This window comes from Sus scrofa, chromosome 6 (assembly GCF_054392235.1).
Source record: "Sus scrofa isolate SSC_HxYL_T2T_F1_AM1 chromosome 6, Sscrofa_HxYL_maternal_Yorkshire_Landrace_v2.0, whole genome shotgun sequence".
NCBI classification, from domain to species: Eukaryota; Metazoa; Chordata; class Mammalia; order Artiodactyla; family Suidae; genus Sus; species Sus scrofa.
The window spans coordinates 126162547-126186593 of NC_139388.1; positions in this window are offsets into that span (position 1 = coordinate 126162547).

Here is a 24047-nt window from a genome sequence, read left to right on the forward strand (position 1 = left end):
TCTGATAATTTTCAAGGTCCAGCTAGGAAGTATCTCCTGAAGCTTTCTCCCTTGACTCTGCTAACCCATATCCTACTTCACCAGAATTTATATAGAATTTCTGGCACTCACTGTACAACTTTTCCTTTTAAAAAGTTAGCTATTGTAAATACATAACATTTACCATGCTTTAAATAAACTCACAAAGTGGATATTACCTTTTCCATTTTAGAGATTAAAACAGAATGATTAAATGACTGTATCAAAGTCAAACAGCCTTTGTGTTTGAACAGCATGAATTTGAAACCGCACACATGCAGCAAGCAAAGTGCTTTCTTTTTTTTTTTTTTTTTTTTTTTTAAATTTTATTTTCCCACTGTACAGCAAGGGGGTCAGGTTATCCTTACATGTATACATTACAATTACAGTTTTTCCCCCACCATTTCTTCTGTTGCAACATGAGTATCTAGACATAGTTCTCAATGCTATTCAGCGGGATCTCCTTGTAAATCTATTCTAGGTTGTGACTGATAAACCCAAGCTCCCGATCCCTCCCACTCCCTCCCCCTCCCATCAGGCAACCACAAGTCTCTTCTCCAAGTCCATGATTTTCATTTCTGAGGAGATGTTCATTTGTGCTGGATATTAGATTCCAGTTATAAGTGATATCATATGGTATTTGTCTTTGTCTTTCTGGCTCATTTCACTCAGTATGAGATTCTCTAGTTCCATCCATGTTGCTGCAAATGGCATGATGTCATCCTTTTTTATGGCTGAGTAGTATTCCATCGTGTATATATACCACATCTTCCGAATCCAATCCTCTGTCGATGGACATTTGGATTGTTTCCATGTCCTGGCTATTGTGAATAGGGCTGCAATGAACATGCGGGTGCATGTGTGCAAAGTGCTTTCTGCCTGTAAGCTGAAGCACGTGACTACGTAGGGTCAAGAGGGAGACCAGAGCAGCAGCTCCGTTAGTTTTTGTTTTAGGGTAATGACCCATATGGTCAGTGGAAGGGTCACACAGTTTTCAAGAGTACAGGGTCACTTTTTTCTTAAGGTAATATTTTCTGGTGCCAAGGGTGGGGCTTTATTTCCCGTCAAACCTTTGAGTGCAGCCTATAAGGCCCCCTCCTCTCCAATTACAGAGTAGTTTCCAAGATAGTAAAGCTGGACCTGGTGTTTGAATATGTGACAAACTCATAGGTTCATGTCTGATTCCTCTTTGTTCTTTGTTGGGCTTAGTGTAGAGTTGTCACATTTTAGAGGGCCATCTAAAATTTAACGAATGAATGGATGGATGAGTAAGGGAATAAATTTAGGTCTTAGCAGCACAAGTGGATTTCTATGAATGCATCTCTTCTGGTTCTATAACCAGCCACCCCACACCCAACAATGCATTTACATAACCATGACTTTCAACTCCCAGATCAAAACTTACCAACTCCTAGAAGACTTTTCTAGTCAGGCTTGGACTTTCTCTTACCTCTTCAGTCTCATTTCTTACCATTGTTTGCCTGAAACATTTCCCTTCTCCTACACCCTCCTTCCAACCCCTTTAAACACTTTGCTTCAGTATCACTGAACTCCTGCTAGATTCCCATGAAACATTATAGAAGCTCTCCTTGGACTGGAACACTTGGCTCTCTGTCTTTCTTTCCTTTATACCAGGTAGCTCTCAATCTAGAAGCCTCCCTTGATCCTTGTCCCAAGTTTGAGCCAGATGTTCTTTATCTGAATTCCCTGCTCATGGATTTCCCTGCTGTTAATTGCCTATTTGATTCTTCATTTTTCCCACTAAACTGAAGGCACCTTCAAGGTAGAGAGCTTAATTTATGGTCTCAGGAAATAGGATAATGTCTGGCATACCTACACTAGTAATGAATGAATGGATGAATACAACCAAATGCAAATGCACGGGAGTGGGTGCCCATGTGTTTGGATAACACCTTCTCACAGAAACACTGCTCTCAAGCCATGAAAATGACTGAGTAAGAAGATGGGAAAGATGCTTATGAGGCTTCTATGTAATTTTAATGGGCCTTTTATGCATCCTACTTCATTAATATAGGAAGAATGGAATACTCCAGCATCTTTTATCTCCCATCTGTATTCAAATACAACAGAATTTCTCCCTAGTAAAATATCAGGGTAAATTAATGATTTTCATTTTCTCAGAAAACTCATTTTTCCTGAATGGATAGACTGCTGACCCAACACATAAATGTGATTTCCTGCTTAATAAAGGACACTGGCTGATATGGTGGGCTGCAAAATGACCTTTGGTCTTACCGTGAATCTATGAGCAGTGGGCTGAATGGGATCATCCTCTCTGGGGGCAGGTGTGGGGCCATGATGCAGGTGCTCCTGTTTTGGTGTCACTACTCTCACAGTCCAGTCAGTTTTTGCTGGCTTTGCTTTTCTCAGTTCATGGTAAGTGGGCTCTCAGCTTGACCTGCTGGGTGACTGCCCTTTTGCTGTCTGTCAACTGCGCGTGGCTTGTTCTTGACGCATAAGATACTGGGCTTGAAGGCAATTATGTAGGTTTTCATAAGCATTTAAACATCCTATTCTCCATAGCCAATAAGTTTAATGAAGACAGAGAAAAAGAGAAAAGAAGGTTGAGTAGAGAGCTGGCCACAGATACCTGTAAGGGAAGGCAAGAGAGAGGGCTGCCCGTGAGTGATGGGTACTCTAGATCAGAAAGTACTCTCCATGTGGGAGAGGAGAGTTTGTGAGATTCCCACAAAGAAATGCAATAGAGCCCAGGCTTCCAGAGGTGGTCTGTGGCCGGAAGAGAAGCCCAGCATGGCCTGTGGAGAAGACTAGAAACCTCTCTAGTTGTTGCAGTTTCTTCATATCATTCTGCCTTGAGCTTGGAGATGTATTAAGTAAGGTGGGGTTGAGGCAGAATGATGGATACCTATGGCTCTGAGGGATCCACAAACCAAGCCTCCCTGTAGGCAGTAATTCCAGTGTTGTTAACACCTAGCCACCAGCAAATGCTGGCTATAGGCCAGTTTTACATGAGCTCTTCAGCAGAAAGAAGTTATGAGGTCTATTTATAGGAGAGTAGGAGGATGTTGGGAAACCATACATATTAGAGCAACATTCCAGGGTATAGCAACAGTCAAGAAGTTACCACCCTTGACTTGAAGGAGCAGAGGTGGGAGCAATTACTAGACCCTGGAAGGAGAGCTGTAGTGGAAGGGGCTGTGAACTTTGGTTGAGGAATGCAGGCAGCCTGAGGTCACCTTGGAGGGAAGAAGTCAGGACAATATACCCTTCAGATGTCTGTCTTGTGTGTCCCATTGTCCAGACCCAAGCAGAAGATAACGGGAAAGGGAATGTATTTGTATAGTTCACAAAGTACTCAGAGCAAGCGGGGCAGAGAAGGATGCAGAGTGTGTTTGGAAGGGAAGTGAGAAATAGTCCATATGTATGTACTATCTCATTTAATCCTTACAGATATCCCACCAGGAGGGTATTATTATATCTACTTTACAGAGAAGAAAAACTGCACAGAGAGACTAAATAACTTGCCCAAATACATACAGTAAGCAGTAAAGGAGGGCTTTGAACACAGGCAGACACTTGGGGCCAAACACTTAGCCATTATTCTAGGCTAAGAAATCAGCTGTTGAAAGAATTCCTTTTGGGAGATACAATATTTTCTTTTCTTTTATTTCTGAGTATCATACCAGCCCCCCCTTTTTTTGCCATTCCTGATGCAAATGGAAATCCCTATCAGGGATTGATTGAATCTAAGTTGTGTCTGTGATCTGTGGCAACACCAGATCTTTAACCCACTGTCCTGGGCCAGGGATCAAAGCTGCACCTCCTTCACAGCGACCTGAACTGCTGCCATCAGATTCTTAACTCACTGTGCCATGGTGGGAATTCCCATGCCAACCTTGTTTTGACTGAGTTGGGTCTGACTCCATTGGGGTCTAGATCCCTAGGAGCTAGAGGCAGGCTGGTAGCAATGTGTTAACAATACTCTTGGTTTAGAATCCAGGCAGGAAATGGGGTTATGCACCATTAAAGTTGAGGCTTATGGTAAGAATAGATACCACAAGTGAGAAGCAAGTAGAGTGAAGAAAACTGGAAATCAAGCCCTAGGTTTCCCTAACATTCAGTTCAGTTCAGTTCCCTAAAATTGGATTTTGAGTAACTGGTTATAGTGGATTCTGTGGAGGTTTATATTTCCCCTTCAGGACTGTGCCAGGCAGATTCCTAAAATGACCCTGCAGATTCCCAGTCCCTGGTATATAACATCTTTTAGTTATTCAATTTAATGTCAATCTAAGTATTGCTGTGAAGGGATTCTGCCAATGTAATTACGCTCCAAATCAGTTGTCTAGAATATGGAGATTATCTGGATGTTTCTGGCCTAATCACATGAGCCCTTATATCTGGGTCATTGAGTTGATTGACAGAGGAAGTCAGAGATTCAAAATGCAGGGGATTTAATCCAAGGGAGATTATCTACTGAGCAAAGGACTGCTTGGCAGAGAATGTAGGCAGCCTCTAGGGGCTGAGAGCATCCCTGGCTGATAACAATGAAACAGGAACCTCAGTCCTACAACTACAAGGACCCGCATTCTGCCAACAAATTGGGTGATCTCAGAAGCAAATTATTTCTGACACCTTCAGATAAAAATGCAGCCCACTTGTCACCTTGATTTCAGCCTTATGAAACTCTAGGTTGAGAAGCCAGCCAAGACCAACAAAAATTATGAACTTCACAACAGTGAGGTAATAAATGCATGCTGATTAAAAATATATAGTTTTCTGAAATATAGTTGATTTATAATATCATGTTATTTTCTGGTGTATGGCAAAGTGAGTCATATATATATATATATATATATATATATATATTTATGTTCTTTTCCATATTCTTTTCCATTATGGTTTATTACAGGATACTAAATATAGCTCTTGTGCTATACAGTAATACTTTGCTGTTTATCCATTCTATATATGATAATATGCATCTGCTAATCCCAAACTACCAATTCAGCTGTCCCCCAGCCCAAATGTGTGCTATTTCAAGCCTGTAAATTAGTGCATTTAGAGTTCCTGCTGTGGCATAATGGGTTAAGGATCTGGTGTTGCTGCAGCTGTGGTGTAGGTTTCAGCTACAGCTCAGATTTGATCTCTGGCCTGGGAACTTCCATACGCTATGCTTGCAGCCAACAAAAAGAATTAGTGCATTAATAACTTATGTGAACGAATGCACATTTGAAATCACTTGGTCTCCTGTCTGTATGGAGTACTCAGAACCATCTCTCTCTCTCCAGAAGTCATCCAGGACTGGAGGAAGCTGCCTGCACCAAGTTTTGTCCCTTCTGGCTGGCACTCTGCATCTGATGAGTGACTGATATAAGAGGACAAAGGCTTGAGCCTCTTGTTTCCATGTAATGACTCTGAAGAGCCTTCAAGCTTTTGAGCTGCCAGTAGAATGGCCCAGAGCCTCTGGTCTAGCACAGTCTAATATCTCTTTCTACCCAGCTATGCTTCCTTCATTCCCTCACAAATGGGCTTCCTGAGAGCAGGTCCAATTAATCTTTAGGATGAAAGTCCCCATTGCAACTATTTCTCTGTGGATCTGTATTTAAAGCAATGGCACTAGATAAGTGTTGAACATTGGAGGAGAAGCAAGATGTTTTGTCCCATAGGAGTCCAGCTGGGCAGAGCTGACTCCTACAAGGAACAGTGAAATAATGTCAGGCCCCACATGGTAAAGGGCCAGCTTTTGTCACCCAAACTTAGATCATGTGTTTGAGCCATCTAAGAACAGACTCTGTTTATACCTGTTGCCCTGGTGGTTATAATTATCAACTACTCCATGGTTACTTCCATGGTCAGGGTTCCCAGATTCCATGATCATGGGAGTACAGAGGATAGAGGTGCCAGTGCATGCTGGTGTGGGCTGATGAGTAGAGGAGTCTGCATCATGTGGCTTCTGAACTAGACCTTGAAGGATGAGTGGGAATTTTGTTCCATGGGCAAAGTGCTAATGTAGCCTTGTGGTAAGGAAAGATGAAAAAGCATGAATGGAGGAGAGTTAGGAATACATATCTGTGTGGCAAGTGTGGTGCAGCAGTGGGAGGAGGCTCTCATTTTTGGAATGACATAAGGAGCCTGTTAATGGATGCCATTTTATGAATATATAAAAGGAGGAAATCGGCACACATTGGTCATAGAGTAGATGAGTGCCCACATACAGAGTTCCGCAGCATTTCCTCACATGTCTTGGGGAAAATCAAAAGGAGGAAGGGAACAGATGGGTTGCCTCCCGCTGTCTGAGGCCAGACCCTTCTGCTTATCTGGGCAGCACTATTCTTTTGTCTCTAACCCAGTTTGCTTTTTTTTCCTGTAAAGATGCCTTTGTGGATTGATGATGAAAATCACAACATTGATGCTAATGACCATTCCTTATTTCTGCAGCCCTTAAAACACTCTCAAAATTGTTCCACACTCATCATTTCCTTATGTGTAATCCAAGATCCTCTTTGCCTTTAGCACTGTCCTGTGTAAAAGGCAAGGTGGATATTATTTTTCTCATTCTACTGAAGAGATGAGGTCATTCGTTGAAAGAATCCTCATAGGTAACAGATGTGGAGTTCAAGCTGGAACCCAAGTGGGGCAGTTCTCTCAACAATGGTTTTTCCATAACATTATGAGAAGGTCATGGTGGGTCTTTGCCCAGTCATGGTCTGGTAAACCCATCATGGCCTTGGTCCCTCCTTTTCTTTTCCTTCCTGGAGTTTGGGTGTTTATTAGGCTCACCATTGAAGGGAGTCCCTGCCTCCATGGATGCACACCAACAGTTTATTCCACGGTAATCTGAAACATTTTTGTGAAGATGGATGGAGGGCATGTCACTTCTGAGTAAAAGATGTTATTTCATTCGAGCTTGGATAGGAGTACTAAAGGAGGGCCACATTTACTCAGTTCCTATTACATACCTTACCTCAAATCTTGGCCACAACCTTCCCTGAAAAGGAAGGAGCTTGCCTGAGTCTATTGAACTGTGTGTGGCTATTCCCAGCCTAAGGTCCCGATGGTATTGATAGAGCAAGGGGCTGGCCCTGGTTCTTCCTGTGTCTACATTCAGCACTTTTTCTGCTCAGCTACCTTGACCCTCTGGACTTCAGTTTTCTCAGTGGGAGTCAAGGTCAGGCCCCCTAGAGCAGAGGCCCTTTCTCTAGACTTGGAGCCCTTTGAGGACGTGATATTTTAGTTAGACCCTTTCTCTCTGGAAAAATGCACATTTATCTAATATTTTGTATGAAAGTTCCTGGGACTAGTGGACTTCCAAAACTACTTGGTAGTTTCCAGGTCAGGAACTCTTGTCCTTGCAGAGGGTAAAATTGAGGAAAACAGGAACAGGAAAGTTTCAGTAGCTCACCATGACCACCTGGAGCTTCTCATTTTTAAGTTCATCTATGCTGGGGCTTAAAAGGTTTGGGTCTTTGTCTTAATAAAACAGGTTATTACCTAAAAGGCTATTAAAGCAGCAGGAGATAGGGCTGAGCCAGCTGCTGGGCAGAGTGACAATCCCCTGTTCTTTCTAGCAAACCCAAGCTCTGGAGAAGTCTCAGTTAGGGCCACAAAAATTTTGTTATTTTAGAGTATGAAATTTTTGGCAATCATGAAACTTGGGCATTTTCTATGACTCATGCACCTGCTTTCCCTCTCCCACTTTAGATTAGCTGAAAGCAGTCAACTTAGAATCCAGTTTTTCCTGGATGAGGCTTCTGTCCTAAGGCTGTGTCAAGATGATGAAATATATCAAATCAAAAAACAGTGAAAAAGGCTTTTTAGGACATCTTAAAAACAGAGTGGGATCGATTTTTAAGATGGCCTGAAAAAAGTATATCTGACTATGAAGAGTCTACTGATGTCTGATCACAATTTCAAGATCAGATTTTTAAATATTTATATATTTATATTGGCAATCCCTATTACCTGGTTCTCTAATGTTATGGCTGTATCTGACCTCATCCAAGCCTCTCTGCCCCACTGTGTCTGCTTCCAAACATCTTTAGTCCCATTCATATCCATTTTCCTGCTCAGCTTCTGAACCTCTTCTGTCAATCATCCCTCCGCATCCATCCAGTTGTGAGGCAGGAAAAGCCTGGGCACTCTGTAGATCTTGTGTGCCTTCTACTCTCCACCTCGTTAAGCCTTGTTTGCAGCAGCAAATGACAGTTCCTATGTTGTATTGCGATATTATGAAAATTAAATGAGATGATATATGTAAAGTGAATGACCTTAATAGCTAATCTTAGTTTCCTTCCTCCAGGCCGTAGAAAGTACTCCCTCTTTCAGAAGATCCTCCCAGAAGCTTGGTCCAGAATTCTATTTCTTCCTCTCTCTTAGTCTGGTCAGTTTCCATAATAAAGTAACACAGGCTGGGCAGCTTAAACAATAGAAATTCATTTTCTCACAGTTTCAGAGGCTGGAAATTCCAGATCAAAGTCAACCAGGGTGGGTTTCTGGTGAGAGGTCTCTTCTTGGCTTGCAGACAGCTGACTTCTTCCTAAGTCCACACATGACCTCCTTAGCATGTACAGATGAAGAGAGAGAAAGAGCAACCTTTTTGGTGTCTCTTCTCATACTGGTATTAATCCATTGGGGCCACCCTTATTGCTTCTTTAAACTTAATTACTTTCTTTTTTTAATTTTTTTATTGTTATTTCTCCAATATAATTTTTTTCAACTGTACAGCATGGTGAACCAGTTACACATACATGTATACATTCTTTTTTCTCACATTACATGTTCCATCATAAGTAACTAGATAGAATTCCCAGTGCCACACAGCAGGATCTCATTCTAATCCATTCCAAAGGCAATAGTTTGCATCTATTAACCCCAAGCCCCCAATCCATCCCACTCCCTCCTCCTCCCCCTTGGCAATCACAAATTACTTCTTATTCCCCAAACAGGGGTTAGTTAGACTTCCACATACGAATTTGGTGTGTGTGTGCCACACATCCATTCACTCCATAGCACCCTCCATGTAGAACTTCCTTTGTATTTATAATAAATACCTTTACATTTTTACTTTTAAATATTGTTCATTGCCTTCTTGCATGAAATACGTATTTCCAGCTAAGATAGTAAACCTCCGAGGACAGGGATCTGTTTCTTCTTTTTATAGGTGACTAGCATGAGACAGAGCATTTTAGGGGGTTAATAAATACTAGCTAATAGACTGGCTGGTTGTTTTCTAACATAGAGCCAATCAACTTGATCTCTGTTTGATGGAATTGTGAGGATGGCATGAGTGATGTGTTGTTCAGTATTGGCTAGATTATATATTAGTCATAAATAATCTCCCTAAATCTTAGTGACTTAAAACAGCAATTTTTTTTTTCTCTTCATGCTACGTAGCCACCATGGAACATTGTGGGGGGAGAATGTATTCACTGTAGTCATCCAGGAACCCAGGCAGTTTCCACCTCAGATAACCACTGGTTGCTGTGACAGAAAAGAGAGCAGAGTAGGTGTGGTATCATAACCAGAGGCCTGCTGGCCACAATTCATTGGTCAGAATTAACTGCATGACCCTGCCCAACCAGGGGGAGAGGCAGCCCGTGCAATCTTACCATGGATACAAAAGGTGGAAATCTAGAAATATTTGGTGAGTAGCACTAGAGAACACCATGGTGGAGAGACAGATGTTCAGTTTTCCAGGAAGCAGAAAAGTTGATATTTTGCATTTATCTTCTAGGCAAGCAGGAGACAGGCTTCAGACTTCTTTCCTTTTTCCATGCAGAATCAGTCAAGAAGTTTCACCTTGTCTGTGAACCCTGGTTTGGTAGCTCTGAGTTACAGCTTGTTGTGACTGGAGGGATTTGCAGAAAGACTCCAAGACAATCTTAGGATCTATTTCATACCCCTGTCTCCAGGGAGGCCTGAAAGACAGGCTTTGGTCAGAGTCTTGAATCTCATCTTTGTTTCCTCTCTGACTTATATATGTTCTTTGTAACATATGTATATATGGCATAAATAGTGCCTACAGAAATAATTTGAAAACCATGAATGTGGTCCAACCACCTAAGCAGGACATGGATTCTTCTTTAATGTCTGAAGCCGGGCCTGAGGGATCAAAGTGATATCTGCCTCTAGTGCCTAGCACAGATCTCCCTGCCATTCCTTGTCTTGATGACTCTCCTTGAGCTAGATTTCAGGGCTCTCTCCTTGGCTGGGGACCTGCACACACTGCACATTGGGCAACCACCTCTGTCCGTGAAACAGATCCTTAGCATTGTAAACAGAGGTATCTCCTCTTTTCTTGGAATCCCATCCTAGGGCTTGTTTGGACCAATATATTATGCAAAGTAAACTACAGAGGAATTAGAATATTTTTGTCTGCCGTGTGTCCAAAATCACAGAGTATAGGATCCTTTTAAAGGAATTTCCCTTTTGCTTCTTCAAAAAACTCTCTTTCTGTGCAAGCCAAGGGTCGATGAGCTGTCCCCACACTCAGCACTTACATGCAAATGTGGCAAAGTGACAGAGACCTTGAATATAGCTCCATTTGCTTTATGCAAGACTCCAACAACCAGTGAAAGCTACAGAAAACGTGAGTAATGGACTGCAGCAGGTGACAGTGGAGCCAGTGGGGCTGCCTGGCCAGCTCTCTGTGAACCAAAACTCCCCTTTCTGGGGCAGGGGTGGAGAGGAAGCACCAACTCTGGTCTGATAAAGGAACTCTTAGTGGCTCCATGGATGCTGTTTATGCAGATCACGTCTTTCCTTTCTGCTGCCTTGGGACTGAAACACTAGAGTTGGGGTTTCATCCCTCAGATTTTGAGTTCAGTCCTTATTGAAATGCCTCTCTCACCAAGAGGGCTCCATGGCCAAGCTGTCATCATGCATCGTCTCCTCTATGAGAATGAGTGTGTGAGAGCAGGTGTCCTCAAGTCATCAGGAGGATGGATGAGGGCTCTGAGTGTGGGGTGACTCGGGGTCAGGGTGCTGGGTTGGAAAAAGTTGTTTGAGGTGAGATTAACTTCAAAAGTACAAATGAGTAATAACCCTCAACTTTGGGATCACTAGGCCCCATTTTTTTAGTAGAAGAAAAACAAGTATGTCCCAACTGTTTTCTCTTAATGTATTCATGGTAAATTTAGGAATCTTACTGAGTAATGCCTGGGGGCTGAAGAACAAGGAGGTCTATGCGCCTGGAGTCCTCACCAACAAAGACATTAATTCATTAATTTAATTAAACACACGACCAAACAGCAGCCATACCACATATATCTTCCCTAATGAAAGTGCAAAACCCATTGCAAATTCTTCTGATTTATTAAATCAAATTATTCAACTCAATCAGTAAAGATGAAAGCCCCTGATCTGGGAGGAGGGGTACATTTGCTTTAGGACTAGACCCGTCCAGCTAGGAGCATGTAAAAACTGGTTCACTGAGCTGTAATGTTAGGAAAATAGGGAGCTAAAGGCTGGTGCCCCAGGGCCTAGGGCCAGACTGACTTTCCTGGCTCAGCTCTCCAGCATCTTGCCTACTGCCTGGCACAGAGCAGGGACTGCTGATGTATTTTCTAGGTATGGAAGCAAAGTATCAATAAAGGAACAAGTGAGTGGTAAGAAAGACAGCAGAGTGGCCTGATGTCAAAGGCTTCCTCACCCTCAAACACTGTAGAAGCCCCTCCTGTTCTTGACCCTCAGACTTTACCAGACAAAATCCTATGTTTACTAGAAATGGATTTGAATAAGGAGTTGAGCTATATTTGTTGTTCTACTGCCAGAATAACAAGTTCTGGTGGCTAAAAAACTTTTGGGGACATAGAAGGTTCTCAATGTATATTTGTCAGAGCAGCAGGGATTTGCCTAGTGTCATCCATTAAGACATCATCATTTTTTTTCTTTTTCTTTTGGTTTTTAGGGCCCACTCATGGCATATGCAAGTTCACAGACTAGGGGTTGAATCAGTGCTGCAGCTGTTGGCCTACACCACAGCCACAGCAAGACGGAATCCAAGCCATGTCTGTGACCTATACCAGAGCTCATGGCAACGCTGGATCCTTAACCCACTGAGTGAGGCCAGAGTTGGAACACACATCCTCATGGGTACTAGTCAGATTTTTTTTTCACTGAACCACGATGGGAACTCCCAAGACATCATAAATATCTCTTTGCTCATAACTTATTATTGATAAACATGACCTCATGGACTTGGAGCCTGGGTGGGCTGTATCAATAAAGAACAGAAGGAGAAGAAGAACCTGAGCTGTTTTTCTGAGAAGCCTGAGAAAAGGGACTGAGGCCAGGTGGCCCAAGGAGAGAGCTGCAGGCCTTAGAGAGCAGGGCACGTGGGTCTCATAGTATACCTCTCACAACCTCTGCGGCCTTGAATCCAGTGAAGAGCAAACAGACAACCTTGTTCCTCTCTTGTCCCCTCTCCTTCTGGACCATGGGGGCATTTGCATTTTTGTATTGAACTTCGACAGAAAACTATCTTCTCTATCATGGTGTGAGTGCCTGCAATACTGAGTTTTGTGGGTGTTTATGCCAACTACCAAGCCATGTTGTAACTGGAGGCCATGTCACTAGGATACTTGAGCAGCTTCCCTGCCCCTGACCCCTAGCCTGTGGGTGATGAGCATTAGCAATGCAACTTATGAATTAATTCCCTACTGGTTCCAGATCAAACAGTTCAAGCATACCTTCAACTTACAAATATTCACATTAACTCAAAATAATAATATGATAAAAATTCCTAGAGTTGTTTCCTTCTGCTTCCACTACTCATCCCCTTCTTTCTTCTCCTTTTCCTCTTCCTTTTTCCTTTCCTTTTCCTACTCTTCCTCCCCTCCTCCTCTTCATTACTATTTTACCACTGAGGCACTGCCTAGTTTTGGAATTCTGCTCACTGAGTCCTCCCATCTCTACCCACTTCCTCAAACATACTTCAGCCTTTTATCCCTAAGGTTATATTCCTGTTATTCACACATTTTGAAAGAACAACTTAGTGGAGGAGGGGAGTGGATCTGGCCACTCTTTCTTCTGCACAATTGCAAGGAAATTGTGCCCATAGAAAAGATGCCCATATCTTCTTTGTCAGTAATTTCTTTCCAACTTATCTTTCAGCTCAGTTACTCTTATTGTAATTTTAACATAAGAAGAATTGAGGGACATCTATTTTTCCCACTCCCAAGCCAAGACCTGGAGCCTTCCATTATCTCCATAAGCCATACCCATTGTTACTGCAAATCAATAGAAATTATAAGTGAACATGAAATTCTTGCCAAGCAATTGAAACTTCAACCACGATCCTCTAGTAACCCCTCCTAACTGGATTGTTACCTCCAACCATTATTATGGTTTCTGTTACCCTTTACTGTGTTTTCTTATGGGTTCTGATGATACCTTAGATTCTTTGGGATTTGCTTTATAGTAACATCCTTCAGGAGACATACACATTTTCTCTGGGTGAGACTTTCTGTCTCATATTCACTGATGCATAAACAGGGATTGATTTCCTTTATAAATAATTAGTGGGTATGCAGCACAGAGCAAGCTCTTGGGGGACCAGACTCAGGACATGCATAGATGATGGGGATGGGAAAGGGAGGAGGCAGAAGATGGAGGAGGAGGAGAAGGACATTTGTAGTGGAATCTGCAGGGAGGAAGGCTGAGGGAAATTTCAACAGGGGATTACAATTTTCTGTGGCATTTGAATCAAAGTATTTTCAGGAGATGTCCAAGACCAGTGGGCTTTGAAGTCAGGGGTTGGGTTTTGTTAAGACTTTCTTTTGGATGCTTCTGAGGACACATAGATAAGCAAAACCGGAGAAACATAGAACCATCAAGTTTCAGAGTTGATAAAATCTTAGAATTCATTTAGTGTAATCTCCATCTAAACTCTGAATTGTCACTGGGACAACCTCTGCTTCAGTGGCACTCCCCAGGATCCAAAATATTTCCAGGGAGAATATACCAATTCTGTTTCTGAACATTTAAGAATGGTGGACTTATTATCCCTGTATTGAAACATAATGTGACTCCATGTAATTTCCATCCAGAGGCTCTTGTTCTGCCTTTGGAATTGTACCCAATATGCCTGGGATCCTTCCCACATGGCAGGTCTCCCTTTTTTTTTTTTTTAAACATCTAGTATCCCCAGAATCTTCTTTCATACCTGAGGAATCTCCTCAAATACCCCCCCCCAGTCTTTCGTTGTCCCATAGAGTGCTAGTGAATTCCGACCAGCTGTTTGGTGGGGATAAGACTCTCTCTTCTGTTTTCGCATATTTATGCCCTAGTAGTTTAAACTGAATGAAGTCATGTATTTCCCATCTTATATTTGTGTACAACAATTTCTCTACCGGATCGTACCTTTTGCTTACTGTTCAAATATCAAGACCTTCTTTGAGAAATGTGTTCTACCATTCATCCATTCATTTAACAAATAATAGTATTTGAGCACAATCATGGGCCAGGCACTCTTTTAGTGACTGGGTACATGCCAGTGAGAGAAACAAACTACTTTTCTACTTGAAGCTTACACTCAAGTTAGAAGAGAGAAATAATTAACAAATAAACAAGTAATATTTGGAGTGAAATAAAACAGACTAGAGCATTTGGCAGAGCTGGGCAAGATTGCTTTTCACATTATATATATATGTGTTGCTGTTCATATAACATGATCTCAACCTCAATATCTGCTCCATGCTTTACATCACCCACAAGCTTGGGGAGACACTTTTGTGTCGCGTTGATAACAGCTGTCACCACTGACAATGTTACCACTGCTTGCCACATCAGTACCCTGCAGTCATGTCATCAACCACAAAGGACAGAAGCTCTGGAAAGATCATGGGCTCTAAGTGGGTAGTCATATTGGGTCTAAAAGCACTTCTTCTAAAAGCTGCATAATGAGGCAAAGATTTTTAACCTTGAACCTCAGTTATTTGTAAAATGGAGATAAAAATGATATCTTTCAAGGTTGTAGTGAGGATAAGATAAAATATTTCATGTAAAGCAAATTCTAGCTCATAGCAGACAAGAGCTAATCAGCCAATGTTAACTCCCATTCTTCTTCCTTTTCTCTAGTCCATATGCTGAGGAAGGTTGAGAATTAAACCATGAGAAATCTTTCTCATATTGACCTTAATCAATAATGTAGGGGCTTTGAGTGTGGTTGGCAGGTTGTAATCCATTTAATTATGGTAGCAATTTTCCATACTTATATGCCTTTTACCATAAGTACATCAGATTAGAAACTTTACTAAAATTATTCTATTTGGAATAGGCTAGCTTGGTAAGAATATATAGGTTTCAGGTTGAAGTGAATGGTAGAATATGGGATAAGACTGAACAAAATAGTTGTAATAATTATATGATACAGGAATAGACTGAGGTGAGATGGATTGGAATGGAATAGAGTGGGAGAAGATGAGACAAGGTGAAGCAATTTGGAATGAAACAGGATCAGGGGAGCAGAATAGCATGGAAAGGAAGTGGGTTGAGACCAGGTGGCCATGTATAGCAATCAAAGAATGGCATTTTTCAGTTTCTTCTACATCCTTTTTCTTCAGAGTCTCTGAACATAACTGTAGTGAGCATCTTGGATCTCTGTGTGTTTTGCACAACCTGATAATAGTGTTGACAGAGACTTACTGCTGCCATCAAGGGATTTATGCTGCCTCTTTAATGTCCCCCTTCTGTGGTGGCTTTATGACCCTGCTGTCCAACTTAATATCTGCAGTTTTCCATTTGGCACAGAGTCTCTCTTTGTCCCAAACACACAAGGAATGAGAAAGGGCGTGAGGCCCACTGTGTTGGGCAGCTGTGTCTTGTCTATGGGATGGGTCCAAGCTAGGGCTCAGTAATTAATCTGCTTTTATACTTTTAACAATTTCCTGGGCCAGTAGGTGGTTTTTCCAAGGGAATTCTGTGAGCTAAAGGAACTGGAATGTCCATGGCCACTGGAGACCACACATTTTCTTGCAGCTGTTTTGACTCTCTAAAAATGAGTATATTGAGAGCTAATGCTTCTGAACCCCTTCTTAGCTCCAGCAGGGGCTATACCATACTTGAGTATCTCTTTATGTGGAGTGTTACATGGTACCTCCAGGAGCAGTTCTGGCTGACAGTGATTTATCTGTCTTTATTTTCTTGATCTGCCTTGTCTGAGAGTCATCTGGGATTGTGGTTAGTGGGCAATTGGGAGCTAAGATTCCCAGGCCAGCATTTGCTTGGGAATCATTTCTCTTGATAGGCTCCTGAGGGGCTGAAGTTACTATTGAAAAGCTGGCCATAGAGATTGTGTGTGTGATGTAAATGCATAGGTTTTAAAGCCAGACAGCCTTTCAGGTCCTAGACACCCAGGATTAGAGGGAAGCAAAGCACTCACGGTCAGGGTCAGTGAGGACATTTTGTACCTTGGTGAATTCACTCGCCTTACTCTACTTCTGCTCTGCTTAAACAGTTAAATCATGGCCTAACCACTTCTTAGCTAGGGTCTTGAGAGTTTTTTAACCTTACTAAGCCCCATTCTCTTCACTTGTAAAATCCTATGCTTCCCCCTCAGAATTCTAGTGAGGATAAGATGAAATACCACATGTAAGAATACATGAGAGGGAATACTTAATAGAACAATATGTTTCTTCCCTAAGTATACACCCCTTCCTGAAAAACAACAATGACAAAAACAACAAAACAGAAACAAAGATATCAGTGCAGTGGCTTAAGGACTACAGTTGATTTTCTCATGGAGACAGTTTTTGATCTGAGTCCCCAAGAAATCCCCTGATTTGGGCAGACTTGTCACTTGTTATAGAAACTAATGGGCTACAAAGACTGGACTGGGGCATGAGATCAAGATCCCTGGGTTTCTGTGCTTTCTATACTTCCAGAGAAAACCCTCCACCTCTCTGCCTAAAACAGGTGAACAGGGGTATCATTGTGGGCAGCAGAGTATGTCTGTGATGCTGCCAAAGTCAACTCTAAATCTTCATTTCTTAAAACATGACTGCTAATGTCCCCCAAAAGTATCTAACCCCCTTGCATATAAGGAATTATGTCTGATAAAGATCATTCACAGTGACATCAACGTACTAGCCTTTCCTTGTGGTTCTCACAGCACCTGCTATGTTCTCCCCATGCCACTCCTTCCAAATTATACCTTCTCCTTCAAGTCTATATAAGGATTCTCCTTATCTTTGAAATTCTCCTGGCCACTCCGTTCCTTTTTTTTTCTGTTTCGCTCTGCTTTGAAAGATAGTCTTTTCAAGTCTTCCTGGGGTTGGGGACTAAGACGCTGTCACCAAACATGGGTCAGGCACTGTGTTAACTCTGACCTCTGTCTCTTCTGAGGATATTTTGAACTACTTCTCCAGAGACCACCTAATGGAAACAGAGGACATCAGACTCAGGGAAAATAAGTAATCACCCAAGCCAAATGGTGCCTTAATGACAAAACTAGGCTAGATCCCAGCTCTTCCTAACCAAGTGCCTTCTCCACAATTACTCTATAATCCTCACTTAATTATGTTCTTCTGCCTTGTAAATATCCACTGCAGTGCTGGGTTATTGCAGCCCTCCTCCAACTAAACAGAAAATGATGTACTTCAAAGAGGAGGGATTTTTTGATCAATGTTGTATCCCCATGATGACCAGTACAACATCTGGTACACAGAAGAAACTTTTAAGATCACAAATAAAGCCCCAAGCCCATATATACTTACTGACTTGGTTTTACCTATATTAGAGGCACTCATATTGCAAAAACAGCTCCCACATGGGCAAGAGCTCTGTTATCTAATGGGGTTGATTTCCAATGTTAGCCACTCTATAAGTCCAGCTGGGTTTGATTTTTTGGGGTCAGAGAGGCCTTCTCATGCCTTTTATATCTCATAACATAAACAGCTACCCAACTTCCTGTGTTGGACTCTGCTGAAATTCAGGTGACTAAAAAAAATCTAATTAATATGGTTTTAATTATGGAAGTAATAATACCTACCTCCTAGTATGAGAGGGTAGGATATTAAGTTAGTAATACTAAATTTCCCATGGGTGCTGAGACCCTTTAAGATCAGTTAATTTGAAAGTTACTGATATGATTAGAGTACAGAAACCAGAAAACTATTAGAGCTCATCAATTAATTCAGTAAAGTTGCAGGATATAAAATTAATGCACAGAAATCAGTTGCATTTCTATATATTAAAAATAAAAGATCAGAAAGAGAAATTAGAGAATCAATTCCATTCTCCTTTGGATCAAAAAGAATAAAATACCTAGGAATAAACCTACTTAAAGAGATAAGACTTTTACTCTGAAAACTATAAGATTCTGATGAAAGAAATCAAAGATGAAACAAACAGATGGGAAGATATACCATGCTCTTGGGTTGGAAGAATCAATATTGTCAAAATGACTGTACCACCCAAGGCAATCTACAGATTTATTGCAATCCTTATCAAATTACCAATGACATTTTTCAGAGAACTGGAACAAAATATTTTAAAATTTGTATGGAAACACAAAATAACTGAATAGCCAAAGCCATATTGAAAAAGAAAAATGGAATTGGAAGAATCAGTCTTCCTGACTTCAGACTATACTATAAAGCTATGGTAAAGAAATAGGCATATTTGAAAGATTCCAAAAGGGCAAGCAAACATAAATATAACAGTCTATTATGCAGTCAATCAATCAGTAATCTAGACATAATGTTAGGCTCTGGCTATACATAAATAGAAGATATTTCTGTTTTTATCCCACACTAATGAGGTAGATCAGGCAAAGTATAGATCCCCACTTTCCTAAATTATTTCCATAATCTTTTCTCTCCATTTCTTATTATTTCATCCTAAATGCCTTGTTTAAAACTAGCATGTGTTACTTTACATTTTTCTGACTTACTTGAGAATGTGCCTTGCTTTTCAACTAGGTTTGTAGCCCCTTGCAGGCAAGAGCTTATCTTGTATCTTTTTATGTCCTCAAATGCTAGTATAGGATTGGCATTGAATAGGTACCCAATACATGTTTATTATAGCTGGAGATTAATCACCTTAAGAGTCACTGTTAGCTTTATTTCTTTGGAAGGATTTCACAAAGGAGGTGAAACTTGACAAAGGATGGTTCTTGCAGTAGAGCAATAAAAGCAAAGTTTGGATAAGTAGAATTGGCTTCTATGGGACATTTACCAAGAGGCTTAGGAATTAAGAGTTTACTGTTCAAAAGTGATATGACTGCATTAGTAATGGAAATTCTAAGTTTTCTAAGACTATTACTTTGAATGTGTTATTAAATGTGATATTAAAGTAGGTTCTCCCATGACAAATGTTGGAGAGGGTGTGGAGAAAAGGAAAAGGAAACCCTTATACTCCATTGGTGGGAATGTAAACTGGTGCAGCCACTGTGGAAAACAGTATGGAGTTTCCTTTAAAAACTAAAAATATAAGTTCCCACTATGGCACAGTGGGTGAATGAGCTGGCTTGTCTTTGTGGAGGTGTTAGTTTGATCCCAGGCCCAGTGCAATAGGTTAAGGATCTGGCATTGCCTCAGCTATTGCATAGGCTGCAAATGTGGCTCAGATTTGATCCCTGGCCTGGGAACTTCCACTTGTTGCAGATGTGGCCAAAAAAGCAAACAAAACAACCTAAAAACAGAGTTACCATATGGCCCAGCAATTCCACTCCTGGATATATATCCAGGAAAGGTAAAAATTCTAATTTGAAAAGATACATGCACTCCAGTGTTCACAGTGGCTATTATAATTGCTAAGAGATGGAAGCAATCTAAACGTCTACTGATCAACAGATGAATGGATAAAGAAGATGTAATGTATATTTACATATACACTGGAATATTGCTCAGCCATAAAAAAGAAAGAAATATCGCCATTTGCAGCAATATGTATGGACTAGAGATTATCATACCAGATGAAGTAAGTCATACAAAGATAAATGCCATGTGATATGTGAAATCTAAAAAAAAAATGGTACAAATGAACTTATCTAAAACATAGAAATTGACTCATAGACATAGAAAACAAAGTAATGATCACCAAAGGGTAAAGAGGAGGGAGGGATAAATTAAGAGCTTGAGATTAATTTAGCAGATACTACTATATATAAAATAGATAAACAGCAAGGAGCTAGCACAGGGAACTATACTCAATATCTTATACTAATCTATAAAGCAAAAGACTCTGAAAAAGTATAGATTATATATCTGTATATATAACTAAATAATTTGGATTTACTCCTGAAAATAACACAACATTGTAAGTCAATTACACTTTCATAAAAACAAAGCAACAACAACAACAAAAAAAAAAACAGGTTCTCCCAAGGATACCCCGTGTCAGTTGCCCAGTTAGGTCTACACATTTATCCCACTGCCAATTCAGCTCTTCTCAGTTTTCTATGATATTTCAGACTAAAGAAGCAAGTCTATTTAAAACCTCCATGTGTTGTCTATCCAGCATGCTTTAGAATGAACTAATCCATCCAACCTGGAACTGTGTCTCAAGTAATGATTTGGGTTGCTAGCAGATTATCTTTTGTTCTTAGTCTGAATCCACTGCATCAGTGATAAGCTCTTACCTCAACACTGTCCCCAAGATTCAAACCATCCCTATGTTTGTCTCATTCAATATGCTTCTTCTACTAATCTTAGACCCGAATAAACATGTTTTTTGCTTTCATATTGTGATATAATGTCTGAAATTAACTTGCAATATTAAATTCTACCTTGATGTTTTTGAGCCCCAAAAGCATAAACAGAATTTCCCCTGCTCTCACAAGATATGCACCCCCTCCAGTGGAAAAGGCGCTCCCCTGGATAGTTCCCTTATCAGCAGGACCAGCTGTGCTCCACTAGGCCTTCAACCTGATGGCCAGCCCTTAAAACCATTCAAACAAGCCAGTGATGTGGAAACTGGGCATCCCCTTATCCTTTCATTTTTACAAAGCTTGCTCCCCACAGCTCCTGCTTGTTTACTCTATTCCTGAGCACAAGCCCTGTGTGGTCTTCCATAACATGTGGTGTCCTCCTTGGGGCTATTTGTGTATGTGATTAATAAAATGTTATTAATCTCATCTCATCATGCCCTGTGGAAGGTGTCATATGTTTGGCCATATCATTCTGCACAGTGTGAGGGCTCCCTCTCCTCACTAGTTGGGTGAGGGGAGGTGATAGAACACATGCATCTTTCCATCCAGTGACTTGGCAAATCCATTATCAACCCTTCTGATTTTCCTTAACTCAGCAGCCAAGGTAAGGGTGGTGGGCTACTCTCCTGGTCTTGGCAGCTCTAACTGGCAGGATTCTTGTGTGGATGATTACTGGTGAGCATTTATCTTCTAAGAACTGATTGGTGCCTGAATTTCCTAACACTGGGGTTTGGTGCTAGGTTTAGGGTTAGAGATGGAGAGTGCAGCCTACTTTTTACATTTACATCACTTTTTTCACCATCATATTTTATTGAGCATTTATGAAAACTGCATCCTGAACATGTGAAGAAGGATAAGGCAGCATGGCCTTAAGGCACCCGCAGTCTGGTGGGGAGACAGACAGTAACATCAATAATGTTGACAGAGATGGATATGTGCTCTAATAATGAAGTGCTGTAGCACGATGGGAGTTCACAGGAGTGCAAAGAGAAAAAATTCTGAATTTAGCCAAGGATAACAAGTTTGAGAAAGCATCCTGGAGGTGAGGATATATTTGAAGGTCAGTGTGTCTGCCACCTGGATTGGATGCAGAAGAACATTCTAGATTGAGGGGATGTTAAGTGCTGAAGTTCAGACAACTTCTTACCACCTTCACTGCTACCACCCTCATTTGATCCATTGTTATCCCTTGTCAAATTGCTTGCATTGCTGGCAATAGTCTTCTGGCTCCCTGCCTCTGTCCTTGCCTGCATGCAGTCTGTTTTATCCCAGTGCCCAGAGTGGTTCTTTTAAATTGTAAGTTATATCAGATCCCTCTCTATGAGATCCTCACTTCACTCAGAGGGCAGGCAGAGGCCTCACGGTTTCCAAGATCTTTCACTACCTGCCCCCTTAACCTTTGTCACCTCCTCTGCTATTACTCTTCCCTTTGCTGTCTCTGCTCTAGTCACAACTAGCATTCTTTGAGGCTCTCTGGGGCCCACTCCCACCTTCTGGCCTCTACACTGTGTGTTCCTTTCACCTGGGACATGCTTCTCCCAGTTGTCAGCATGCCCTTCCCCATCAACTCCTTCATGTTCCCTGCTGGTGAGGACACTGAACTTGCCATGGACTTGTACACAGTGAAGGCTCTAAAGATTCCCCTTTACTCGGCTTTCCTTTTCTATTTTTTTTCTATATGACTTATCCCTTTTTATTATACACCATATAGCTGCCATTTATAATAAGTTGTCTACCTCCTTGTATTAGATTATAAGCTCAAAGACAGTGATATCTTTGCTGTTTTGTTCACTGATATAGCCTGAGTTACTTGGAACAGAGCTTGGTACACAATAGACAATAAGCAATTATTTGTCCTATGAATGCCTGGATGAAAGATGGTAGAGCACAGGATGCTACAAACAGACAGGATGGTCTGAATACTTTCAACAAACATGGCTGAAGAAGAGCACACAGGTAGATAAGAGCCAGGTAGTGGAGGGCTTGGCAGGCCCTAGAGGAAAGTTTCCAACTTTATCCGGAGGGAATTAGAGAGCTCCTGAGGGATTTTTAATGGAATGGCAGGAATAAATGTCTAACTAATTAACCAAGATAGAAAATCCCTGGGGAAAGCCATTGAGGGAAATCTTGATATTTTAACTTGGAGGTATCTGGGATAGAATCTGAGGAAGTCAGAAATCTCTGTGTGAAATATGACGGACATATCACAGAGGCAATGGCCCTTGGGGGGTGGTGGAAGATGGGCATGGAGTCCAGCAAACCTGACTGGAATCCTGGCTCTGGACTGCTCAACAAGGCATCTGTGGAGACGACACATAGAGATTCTGGACTTCAGATTTCTCATTACTTTGAAGAGCTGGTGAGGATTCAAAGAGATGATAAGGGTAACATGTCTGATTTACATCTTCCATAGAGTAGACAGTAATGGTTCTTGCTTTCCCGCAAGGATGGGATTATAGGTGGGAGTCATCCAGGAAGATGGCAGAGAAAGAGAAGGTGAGGGCGTAAACTGGAGATACCACCATTCCAGGTGTGGCCTGAGTGACAGAATGAGATCCAGGCAAATAAAGGCTGGAAAATGCCAAGAAACAGGTTGAAGGCAGGAGAGAGGTCAAGGAGGAAAAGCACAAACATATCCCTTGGAAAACTCCTGGCTGCCCCACCAGGAATAGGCATCTTCATGGGAGGGTCATGTGGAAGGAGGAAGGAAGGGTAGGGGCCGCACACTGTGCTATCAAGATCTATAGTAAAGGGAAGGGAGGGTGGGCATTTGAGCTAAGCAGAATCGCAGCTAACATCTTAGGTTTTTTGTCTCGTTTTTGTCTTTGACTTTCTATTGTTGTCGGATATGGGCTACTAGAGAGAATTTCCATTTGGGAGAAAGAAGCCAGTAGAAAGAGGATTCTGAAATGCCACAAGGAAGGCGTGGTGTCTAAGTGCTGTTAGGTTTTAGAATTTGGGCTGAAATGATGGTTTTGTTCTCAGTAGCCATGTAAATTGTGAGCAAGATATTCTAAACTCCCGAGCCTTGAGTGAGAAATGAGGATAAAGAAAGCATGCCCTATATGGGTTTGTTGGGTGGCACAAAGGAGAGAATGGGTGAGTGCTTGTCTGTGCTGGGAAGGAGCCGAGTGTTGAGGAGGGAGAAGCTTAGAGATGGAAGGAAGCAGGAGCAGGCCTGTGTCAGGAGTTTTTCTTCTGCCAGAAAAGAAAAAAAACAGGAGTTTTTCTTCTGCCAGAGAAAGGATCAAGGTGTGTGGCTTGAGGTACATGAAGGAGCAGGTTGGGGAACAGCTGAGGGAGTTGGGATGGCTGCTGACTCACCTGTGGGATGTGGTCTTCTCATCTGCAGACGGGTGGTTAGTAGGGATGGAGGTACCCAGGGATGGAGACATAT